Consider the following 12,582-nt stretch of genomic DNA (forward strand, 5'->3'; position numbering starts at 1 on the left):
GCTCCGTAGAGCCCCAAGTGAACTTGCTGCCTAGCAAAATTTATTTCTCTTTCTCTCTCTCCAGCAAGGGAGAGAAAGGGAAATTCCATGCTGCCAGGCAGCAAGCAAGCAGTGCCTGAAAAGACAAAGGGAGAGCTCACTAGGGGTGAGTGTGATGTGATGTGATGACATCTGATGTCATGTGCAAAGGGGGCATGGCCCGGGCTTGGGATGGCCTGAGTGAGCTCTCCCCTTGTCATTTCAGGCAGTGCTTGCTGCCTGACAGCATGTATTTCCTGAGAGAAAGAGAAATACATGCTGTCAGGCATTCATTCTCTTGTATTTCAAACCGGTCAGGTTTGAGTGGCCTGGAGGTAGTTACTACAAGCAACCAACAGGGATCCTCATTACATGATTAACATACGGCCTCTGTAAATGGAGGCTTTATTTTATTTTATTTTATTTTTATTTTATTTTATTTACTGACTGCCCTTCCAAAACTGGCTCAGGGAGGTTTACATTAAAAAAAAAAAAATCAATTAGCAATTAAAATCAAAACTAAATCAATTAAACAATTAAAATCATTTAAACATTAAAATCATTTAAAACCAACATTAAAATTTAAAACCATAAATCTAATTAAAAGCCTGGGTGAATAAATGTGTCTTCAGTGCCTTTTTAAAAGTTGCCAGAGATCGGGAGGCTCTTATTTCAATTTTTTATTTTAGAGTGCATTCCAAAGTCCAGGAGCAGCAATGGAGAAGGCCCATTCCCGAGTAGCCACCAAACAAGTTTGCGGCAACCACAGATGAACCTCTCCAGATGATCTTAACAGGTGGTGTGGCTCATGGTGGAGAAGATGTTCTCTTAAATACCCAGGGCCTAAGCTGTTTAGGGCTTTATAGGTAATGACCAGCACCTTGTATTTTGCCTGGAAACGTATTGGTAGCCAGTGCAGTTTTTTCAACACAAGAGTAATATGGTCTCTCCTAGATGACCCAGAGACCAACCTGGCTGCCACATTCCGGACCAACTGTAGTTTCCGGACTATGTACATTTTAATGTGTAATGGTCATAGGTACAGTTCAGCAGAATCTTGACCTTGTATAGTGCAGAGGGAGTGGTGACCTGGGGACTCACTTGCATGTGGACTTTGAATTCCCAGACAATGAGCCATCCAAAAGTCCCTTTTGAGATTATGCATGCTCGTAATTCCATATGGGAATCATATTCCAGATTTCTAATAGTGAAATCTGAGGGGTGTGTGTGTGTGTGTGTGTGTGTTTAACAAGGGTAGCAATTAGCAAAATCAAGCTTTTTGAAATAGGAGACACTGCCATGCTGAGATGTTCTAACACGACAGGAATAGCTCTGGGAGGTTTGTAAACTGCCCTGAGCTATTAGATGGGACAGTAGATAAACAAACAAACAAACAAACCATAAATTAAACAAACAGAGCTGAGGTGTTGTAACACAACAGAGACCTCCATTTACTTGACACACTGCATTACTCCACCTGTCTCTGTGGGTTTGTAAATTTAACAGTTGGTCCTGCAGCAATGAGCTCTTATTTCTTGTTGTCATAACCATAATAATTATTTTTTTAAAAAACTGGTTAGGTTTTCAGGTTTTGTTTTTTTAAAAACTTACATACCAAATACCAGAATAATAAAGTACTGAATTTAATCCCTGTAGGGCAGGGAGAGTTTACCCTTCCAAGAGAAAGAATCTAATTTACCTGTACAATCACTGAATCAAGCAGTCATCAGCTGTTGCTGAGACAGACATCCTGCACAGTCATGTGTGTTGAAAGATCAACTATTTGAAAAGGTTTAAAGGTTTAAAAGGCAAAGTTGTTTATTTAAACAGCTTTGTGTTACTTATACAGAATGTTATACTGATATTACAAACCATCCCTATATTACATTATATGATTATGGTAAGAGTGTTTCATTTCATGTATGTGTCGTACTGTCACCTTATGCATACACAACTTAAATCAGGGCAAATGAAAAGCTGTAGTTCTCCAGAAGCAGTGTTAATGTTTCTGTCTTGGTAAATTCAATTGATATTTTGAGTTTGTATCTCTGTCTAATATCTTGGTTTGCATGCAACTACTACTTGTAGAGAGGAAAGGGCTGTTTTATTCCTCTTTTAAAAAAATGAAACTGCCTAGTCATATCATGGCTCATTATCATCCAAGGGTGTGTGCAGATTTTTCCCACTTGAAAAAATAAAACAAGATTTACAGGCCGGTAGGGAAAGGATGTAAAAGTTGCCAGTAACATAAACCAATGTAAAAAGGACAGTGGCCAATTTGAAGGGGCAGCCCTGCATCAATGTCAGGGTCCCATTGTGGGGCTGCTGCACAACCTGAAAGGCAGCCTTGACTTAAAACCACTTCCGGGCAGTCATACAGTGTTCAGTGGCTGGAGCATTGCATGACTGCTCAGAAGCAATTTTAGGTTGTTCTGCATCACTGCACCATTGTAGCTGCCTTTCAAGTTGTACAGCAACACTGGAGGGGCCCTGATGGCAATGTATGGCTGCCTGTCATGTTGGCTACTACAGCCAACCACATATCTATTTTCACACTGGCTATTTACAACATGAATATTATATTGGGGGTAGTGGCTGCCATTAGCACTCCACTCCAGGGTGGCTGTGGACTCATAAGCTGCCATTAACACTCCACTCCAGGGTGGCTGTGGACTCATAAGCAACCCTGTTGTGGTTCAGAACCAGTGCTTGTGCAAACATTACGACCACCATTCTCCCCCTCCCCCTTACTGCAATGGGAAAAACTGCAGTTGTGCTGCTTGTGCAATTATTTGTGCAATCTGAACAGTGTCAAACTGCTTACAAGTCCATGTTAGCCCCAGGGTGGGGTATTACAGCAATGTAATGCTGCATATAACATGGGCCAGTAACATAAATTAGCTCTTTGTCTAAGAACTTATGCGTAACAGTATAAGGTTGACAACTTTTAGAGGAGTCGCCAGACCAAAATATATCTGTCTGTATTGGGGCAAGGTGGATTTCCACTTGTACTGCTAAATCTGATGTCTTCTATTGATTTGATTGGTTGATTGATTAAGTGCCGTCAAGTCGGTGTCGACTCTTAGCAACCACATAGATTCTCTCCAGGATGATCTGTCCTCAACTTGGCCTTTAAGGTCTCTCAGTGGTGCATTCATTGTTGTCGCAATCGAGTCCATCCACCTTGCTGCTGGTCATCCTCTTCTTCTCTTTCCTTCAACTTTCCCCAGCATTATGGACTTTTCAAGGGGAGCTGGATCTTTGCATAGTGTGTCCAAAGTATGATAGTTTGAGCCTGGTCATTTGTGCCTCGAGTGAAAATTCTGGATTGATTTGTTTTATGATCCATTTGTTTGTTTTCCTGGCTGTCCATGGTATCCTCAAAAGTCTTCTCCAGCATCAAAGTTCAAAAGCGTCAATACTTTTTCTATCTTGCTTCTTCAAAGTCCAGCTTTCGTATCCATAGAGTGTCACAGGAAAAACCACTGTCTGAACGATTCTAATCTTTGTAGGTGTAGACACGTCACAGCAACTAAATATACTTTCCAAGGCCTTCATTGCAACCCTACCAAGGCCTCCATTGCAACCCTACTAAGTTTTGACTGGGGATCCTTTACTGTTGACGGTCGATCCTAAAAGGCAGATATCCACCACTTTAATGTCTTCTTTGTCAATTCTGAGGTTGGTTGCTGTACCTGTTGTCATTAGTTTAGACTTCTTGACATTTAGTCGTAGTCCCATTTTTTCACTGTGCTTCTTGACTTTCATTAGCCATCTAGTTCAGCATTCTCTGCATGACTGACAATGGCTATTCTGGGTCTAGGGAATCTGTTCCAGGCTTATCTGGAGATGCCAGGAATTGAACCTAGTATATTCTGCAGGCAAAGCATGTGCTGTACTGCTTGAGCTAGAGCTCTCCTCTTCACAGGGCTCCTAAAAGTTAGACACTTGTTTTGGTTTTGTTTCCTCTTCAAAATACAATTCAAAGTACTATTCAAAGTACAAAATGCTGAATATTGCCTGTAGTATAAAAATTAATGATTGTACAGAATACACACAGCCCTGCTGTCAGAGTACTGGTTCTGAATTTAAAGGAATTCTCGCACTTCCTGGATGTTTTAGGAAGGAATCCCAATCATTGTTTAATAACTAAGATTTTAACGTTGTCACACACCATGGAGGAGCTCGCAGGATAATCCATCCCCTGCCAAATGGGGAAAGAGGCAGCTTTTAAAGTGGGACAGGGGGAGAGAAACTGTTCCTCTTCAACCCCACCACAGTCATTGACCTACTGACCCAGATAAAATGCAAAAATTCATTAAAAATCACCCGATTGCCCTAATGTTTTGTTAGTTGGTGGTAGGTAGCTACCTAATGGTGCAGTGGGGAAATGACTTGATTATCAAGCCAGAGGTTGCTGGTTCAAATCCCTTCCCAGACTATGGGAAACACCTATATCGGACAGCAGTGATATAGGAAGATGCTGAAATGCATCATCTCATACTGCACGGGAGGAGGCAATGGTAAACCCCTCTTGTATTCTACCAAAAGAAAACCACAGGGCTCTGTGGTCGCCAGGAGTCGAAACTGATTTGATGACACACTTTACCTTTAGGTTGGGTCATGCCCTAACACCCAACCCACTCTGGTGACCCGAGGACCTATCCATGGGGAACAATGGGGTGATTTAAGTTCCCCATTATTCCCTATGGACTAAACAAGCAGAGTGCACACATTTTGCAACCCAGCCTTGCAAAAAAAGCAACACAGAAGGAAAAAAGTACATACAATCCCTCCCAATGCAGAACAGAACATCACATTGTGCCAAACACACAGTCCAAAGCTGGCCAAAAAGAAAAGAAAAAGAATAACTGACCTACCACATCGCCTGTGCTGCAGTAACATCACATGTTGCACACAATTATGACTCCTTACAACAGCTGCCACAGCAGCACCCTTAGCAGCCAGCAAACATAGCCATAAGCTCAACTACATCAATGTCTCTTCAGCCACATTTTGACTGAGTGAGTAGACCTTGCAATGCAGATTGCAGAGCTCAGCAGACTAGAGAAGTGAGTGACGCACAAGTTACTCTCAAGGCCAGACATGGAGATCACCTCTTACCATGAGAAGTCTTCTTTCTTCTCCAGAATAAGTATACCCTGCCAGCCTGCCAGCCTGTGTCTGTATAACACAACTCAGATTGGTGCTGGGCCCTGGCTGACAACCTGACACATGGGTCAGGGCACCAGTCCATATCTCATCATTAGCCTCCATAGCCCAGCTGGGAGAGGTTGGCCTTCAGGAAGACCAGCTGCTCCACAATCTTGGCATCCAAGCATGAGCCAGCCACAGAGAACACTCTCTTGCACTGGATCCTAGTTGGTGGACACGAGATGAACCATCCAGTAACTGTTGCCAAGGCTGGCCAGACTTGGCAATGCATTGGCATTGCCCAAGACCGGATTGGCTCCATCTCCCAACCTGCCACCGGGTCCTGTAGGTACTGCAACACACACTGCTCAAAAGTGCTGTAGGACTTGGTGAGCTCTTCCTATACCCCTTGCAAGGTGCCAAGGAACCCCTCCACTGGGTGGAAGATGGAGGTGGAAGTGCTGGCTCACTTGGCCCTGCCAGGGACACCACGCTGCTGGACCAAGAAGCGGTGGTGATAGTGCTGTTGCTACAACAAATATTGATATACCGTTCTTCAACAAAATTCTCAAAGTGGTTTACATAGAAAAATAAATAATACATAAATAAGATGGTCCCCTGTCCCCAAAGGGCTCACAATCTAACAAGAAACATAAGGTAGACACTAGCAATAGCAACTGGTGGGATGCTGTTCTGGGGTTGGATAGGGCCAACCCTAGGGCAGCTAGGGCTGGACTCCAGCACCTTCCTTCTGGTTGTGCCCTAACCTCTTATCTTCAGCTTGCTTAAGCTCTGCAACCAGGAGGTCCCTTCATCCTTCGGTCACACAGGCAGGACAAAATATGCTCTGCCTATTTACCCAAGGTTGTCCTGAGCTGATCTACCACTCCAGTCCTCAGTCGACCTGCCAAGACAATTGCTTCCTCAGTGGTCAGAGTGGCCTGGAGCTCACCCATCAACTTCTCAAGGAGAAGAGTGGCGGGCAAAACTTGGTTCAGTGTTGCTGTCTCGGCACACAAGCTGGCAACAAAGAATGGCTCAAGTGCCAAGACAACCTTGGAAAGCAGCGTCCAGTCCTGGTTGGACAGATCGCACACTTCCAAGCCACACCTCCTTGCCAGGGAGTATTTAGCCGGCTCTTGCTCCTGCAGGTGCTGCAGCCAGAGAAAGGTGGAGTTCCACCGGTTCTGAACATCCTGAGGGATCATGTAGGCCCACTCAAGTGTTCATGTAGTGTTCATGTAGGCCCACTCAGGCTGCCACTGTCTCAGCATACACAGACCCTTTCTGCTCAGGTGGAAGTAAGCTGCTATCTTGTGGCACTCCTCCGCAAGAGATGCTGTGGCAGGATGGTGTTCAGCACCTGCAGTGGGGATGTCTTGTATGACCACAGCCCCAGAAAGGTCAAGCACGTTTCACATGACCAGGTTCGGAGTGTGTGCCACACAGTGGATGGACACAAACTGACCCTGCTCGGCTGCCTTTGTAATGTTGGTGGCATTGTGGGTGACCATGAACCCTCGGCGAAGGTTTGGCTGCCTGGTCAGCCAATCCTCCACTTGACGATTCATGGCCATCGGCAACTCAGCTGACATGTGCTCAGTGTCCAGCACCTCCATATGCAGCACAGCCCACCAGTGCTTTGCTGCATGGGAGGGGCTGGCCACTCCACCACCAACAACTGTCTCCTTGCTTTCCTGCCCCCAGCAGTGCTCTGGGAGGGACAGGAAAGCAGCATGCCTCTCACTGCAACTGTACCACAGATCCAGAGTGAGTGCACACTGGTGTCAGATGCTGCTGCGTGCAGCAGCCCTGACACAGCCTCCCTACACACCTGGTACAGGGAGGGCACCACCCGCCTGCTGAAGGTGCTGTGTGCATGAAGGGATCTTGTAGTCAGAGGCAAGCAGTCGGAGCAGCTGACAGAAGCTGGTGTTCTCCACTACCTGGAATGGCTGATTGTCCAAAGTGATCATGTCCCCATTCCCAATGGCCCAGGTGACGAGATGAGGCTCTGGGTGACCAGACTGCTTGCCCACCAACTGCACCCACTGTGCAGGCAACATCCCTTGCTTGGGTGCAGGAGCAGGTGCCTTGCTGGTATTCGAGGACACACCAGGCCTATTGCTGCCCGCCGGAGCAGGGACCCTGGGAGATGCCGTTGCAGGTGCTGCAGCATCACCCTGGCCCCAAGACACTTGGGGTCCTTCCCCTGCTGACCTGGGTCCTATAGTGGATGCAGGCAGCATGGTGTGGGTCACCAGGGCAGCTCTCAAAATGGTCCCACACCATGCTGCTCTTGGTCTGGGACCGTTTTGGTGGCTGCAGTGATACTGGGGCTGCTGGTTCATTCTTGGGACAACCACCCCACCGCTGCCCTTTGGAGCTGAGAAGCAATAAGCTTGTTTGTGTGAGAGAGGGAAGGGGAAACACACAAGGAAAAAAATTCCAAACAGCACCCAGTTAAGCCTCTGGGTCAGCTAGTACTCTTTTAAAATAATGGGGTGGGGGAGATAGCACACACAGCACCCCAGTTATTAAAGCCACTGGGAGGTGGGGCTGGCTACAGAATAATAAAATAAAATTCCAAGCAGCACCCAGTTAAAGCCACTCATGCTGCTGTTACGTATTTGGGGGTTGGGGTAGCAGAAAATAAAAGCAAAGCAGTTGCTGTAGCACTGCAATTAACAAGTTTAAAAAATTAGAGAGACAGAGCAGGCACTCTCTGTCTCTCCACTCGCTGCTGGGCCAGGCAGCAGGCAGGGCAGGCAAGCCTAGACCACAGTCTCTCTGCTCTCCTCTCAGTGTTGCTGCAGTGCCGCTGATCCAAGTTCTCTCCTCTCCTGAGGCACAAAAGCAATGTGCACAAAAGCACAAAAGCTCCCTCTGCTCCAAGAAGCCCCTTATATACATTTTGTATATCAATCTACAACTCCCTCCTTTGGCCTCCCTCTCCTTGCTCCATCCCCCAGCCAATGGGGGCACAATTACCCATGCCAACACTTGATTTGAAAGACAGCAAGCCAACCAAAAAGCAAGCAGATCTGAAGCCAATCTGAAACCAGTGCCAGAAAATCTATCACAATCACAAATCCAGAGACAAAATGGTGTCTGCTATGCAGATCACATGAACTGACTCACGATGAACTTGCAGTTGAATCAGCCCTTTATTTAAGGGGTGATGCAATTCACAAACGAATCTGCAAATCATCCTGATTCACGGTGAATTAATTTTCTAGTGAATCGAATTGCATATCACTAGTGCAAACATAGGTCTAAATTCCAGAAGTAGGCAGCATTTCTCTGTCATAGTGAATTATCAATACAAATGCTCCCATGTGCACACACATGCCCCGCCACACAAGGCTATAGACATAAGAAAGCAGTAGCTTTGAGTTTGGATTTTATCTCTAAGATTAAAGTTCACAGTCACTGTAACTTATCTAAACTGAAAGGATTTCCTCTTTGACTTGCCAAATAATTTTGAGGGAATGCTTAGAGAAAGTATAGTTTATTCTCCTTTGCCTCTGGATTGCTCCTGCTGAACTTTGTACTTACAGCAAGGTAATGCATATAAACCCAGGGCTTGGAGTCAGATGGTTAGGAATGCTGAGTGGCAGTCGGCCAAAACAATTCTCACATTTGCTGTTTGGATTGTTTCTGTCTTCACTGGAGTTGTATATTTGAATGACTAGGTTCCTTAGTTTTTGTTGCTAAATAAACACAGCAAGATCCCATTTATAATATAAACTACTCTTTTTACCAAAAAACAAAACAAAACACCTGTAACATAAAAATTCTCATAGAAGTTGCTTTTGCTAAGTATCCACTTATCTGCTTGAACAACCAAGAGAGAAAGCAAAACTCTTTAATATATTGCATTGCCTAAGATCTCTGACTGGCAGGCTGATGTTGCAGCATTTGGTAATCATTGCAGTGACAGTTGTGGGCAAACATGGATTTTCCACAGAGATCAGAGGGGAATTCCCATATTGCAAAGCCAAAGAATACGTGGCATCTCATAATGGTTGGTGCTTTGGTTTTCAAGCATGCTCAGGACCAATGGGCAGGCTCAAAAAGCCCAGCCAGAGCTTCATAGGAACAAAACATGGGTCTAAACATGCCCCATTATCCTCTGCAACGTGTAGGATTACCACGGCAGATGCTTAGGGCTCCTCAGAAGACAAATGTTGTTGGGGAAAATATTCCCTGAAGGGTGTAAATTTGCAAATCCATAGTTTAATGTAACATGCCAGTCCATACCACGCCACTCGACATGTACTAAAAGCAAATTTTTTTTTTAAAAGCATGATTATTACTTGATAAGACTAAGAGACATGAGCTAATTTAAAAAAACCAACCAAGGAGTAAACAAACTCTGCAAACCCAGTATTGCCTCAGTTGGTATAACTCCTGCTATCTGAGCAAAGAGGCAATTTTCAAAAAATGATGTCTCTCTTTGTATTAAGCAGCAGCGAGCAGCTGGCCCTATTCAACCCCAGCACAGCATCCCTCCAGACAGTGGCTGTTGCTGGTGTTTACCTTTGTGTTTATTTTTAAATTGTGAGCCCCTTTGGGGACAGGGAACCAATATCATCTTAGTTTTGTTTATGTAAACTGCTTTGAACACATTTTTCTTTCATTCTTGCTGAAAAGCAGTCTATAAACTAGGCACAGATAGTTGGGGTTTGGTTTCCTTGAAATGTGAAATGCAAAATACTAAGTTATTTATGGTAGGTCATATAAAATACATGAATTAGGGAATAGTAATACTATGACTACAAATACAGATAGGATGAACATTTATTTATTGCATTTCAACAAAAGTTCAAAAGTGGTTTACATAGATATAAACAAATAAAATAACTTCCTGTCCCCAAAGAGCTCACAATCTAAAAAAAGAAACATTAGATATACACCAGCAACAGCCACTGGGTGGACGCTGTGCTGGGGATGGATAGGGCCAGTGCTTTCACCCTGCTAAATAAAGAGAATCACCACTTTAAAAAGGTGCCTCTTTGCTCAGATAGCAGGGGTTATACCAACTGAGGCAATACTGGGTTTGCAGAGTTTGTTTACTCCTTGGTGGTTTTGTTTTTTTAAAAATTAGCTCATGCCTCTTAGTCTTATCAAGTAATAATCATGCTTTTTTAAAAAATTGCTTTTAGTACATGCCGGGACATCTCCTTCCATGTACTGCTAATGCTGTTTTAATAATGCTATTGCATCACAGCAAAGAAAAGATGTAGAGGCCTGACTTTTTGGTAGAAAGAGAAATTCCATGATCTTTCTACATGCCCAGTTAAGCATTTAACATAGATTGTCAGTTGTTCATATCTAGCAGAACATCCATGGTCAGAGCAACAACTTTTTAAAAGATACTGAGCCAAAATTCCTTTATTTTTTAAGATGCCCTATCAGCTGCAATCCTGAGCAATCACTTTAGGTAATTGGGATTTTTAGCCACCTTGGGATTTTCTTAATGAAAGGCGGGGTATACATTTAACAATAAATAAAAAATAAAACAATAAATAGGCAAGAAGATGTGATGAGGGTCTAATGATCGGTACTTTAATGTAAATACGTTGGAACCTTGCTGAGCTGTCAATCAAAGGAATCTGTTTGAGGGTGTGTGTGTGGACTGCACAGAGGAAAAGTCAGTTGAGAGTGGCTCTGGTGAGGAACCGTCTCAAAAAGGAGATGTTCTATGACTCAAAGAATAAGACAGCCTGAAAAAGATCATGAGGTGCTTTACACTATTAGTGTGAAGCACCATCAGGGTTTGTGCAGGGAGAGCAGGCTTAGCCCGTTGATTGTGTGAATGGCCTCAATAACTAGTTGACAGAGAGGCGGTTCCCACGATCAGTGGGAACCACTGAAATGGGGTTTGTGGGGAGAGCAGGCTTAGCCCGCTCTCCCTGCAGATGAGCAGTCTGCTCCAGGTGACCAAGTCGGCCGCCCGCACAACTGCCGGCTCCATTACAGAGCCGGCAGGGGCTGGGGGGATCGGGGGCCATGTGGCCCCCGGAAGCTCCAGCATGCCCTGCACGAGTGCACAGGGCATGCTGGAGAGACCCCCGAGCCAGGATGCTGCTCACGATCGTAGAGCCCAGGTTAGTGGAGCGCTCACTCCGCTAACCTGGGCTTCGGGGAGGGTTATTTAAGTGGGTTAACTGCTTGGAGGCCACTGGGCTCGTCTGCGAGCCCGGTAGTTCTCACAGTCAGGCGAAATTGGGCTAGGCTCCCCTAGCCTGATTTCGCCTGATCGTGAGAATAGCCTCAGAATGGTCTAATTTATTCTGGACTGGGCCTAGCAGCTCCTCTGTTCATGTTGAGTGGCATGCAAGCCCTAAAATTTGCCAAAGTAATGCAGCATCAACTTACTCAGCCTTAATGAAATACACCAATGGAGCGCTGGTTTTGTGGTCGCAAACATAAATTGTCTCCTTTGTTAAGCAGGGTCCACCCTGGTTGCATATGAATTTATTTTTACATTTATATCCCACTCTTGTGTGAGCACTGTAAGATATTAACCTTAGGAGATGGAGCTACTCTGGGAAGTACATCTGCAAGTTCCAACTTCCCTCCCTGATATCTCCAAGACAGGGCTGAGAGAGATTCCTGCCTGTAACCTTGGAAAATCTGCTGCCAGTCTGTGCTGAGCTAGATGGACCAATGGTCTGACTCTATGGCAGCTTCCTATGCCTCTAATAGCAATCAAGGGCCACTGCATTATTCTTCCAGTAGGGACAAAAGGTAGTTGCATGATTTCCTTCTAGTCTTTAAAAGAATGGTGTGAAGCAGCAAGCATTATTTCTAACCGTAAAAGAGAGGGAAGCACTTCACATGATTAGTGCGAAGCACCAGGAGGGTTCATGCCCACTTTCCCTGCACATGAGCAGTTGCTCATTGCTGGGTGGGTGGATACCCAGATGAGCAGCTGCTCCTGTGCCTGATCACGGCTCCATCAGGAGCTCCAGGGATAGGGGGAAGGGGAGCACCACCGCATAGCTCCTGCCCCAACCCCAGGATGGTACTGTGCAAGTACACAGTGCCTGGCTGGTGTCAGCAATCTGGCCACCCAGAAGGGAAGTCCAGGAAGATAGTCCACAATACAAACTGGGCTGCAGAAACAAAACACGGCTCGGAATAGTTCTTTATATCAGGCTCGGGCTGAAAGCTGTCGACAAGAGGGTTGACAAATGTTGTCTTCCAGCAGCTAACAGCTGCTGATGTGCTTTATAGTCCAAGCTGAGAACTCTCAGCTGGCAAGGATTCAAGGCTTATCAGCCCTCTGCAAGAGGCGTTTACTTCTCCTGATAGTTTCCAGCTGTACTCTTCGCCTTGTGACACACCTTTGCTGTGGAGTCAGTGGGGGTTGCCTGCACAGCTCATCTTCTAGTCTGTCCG

Source organism: Hemicordylus capensis, chromosome 5, assembly GCF_027244095.1.
Source record: "Hemicordylus capensis ecotype Gifberg chromosome 5, rHemCap1.1.pri, whole genome shotgun sequence".
NCBI classification, from domain to species: domain Eukaryota; kingdom Metazoa; phylum Chordata; class Lepidosauria; order Squamata; family Cordylidae; genus Hemicordylus; species Hemicordylus capensis.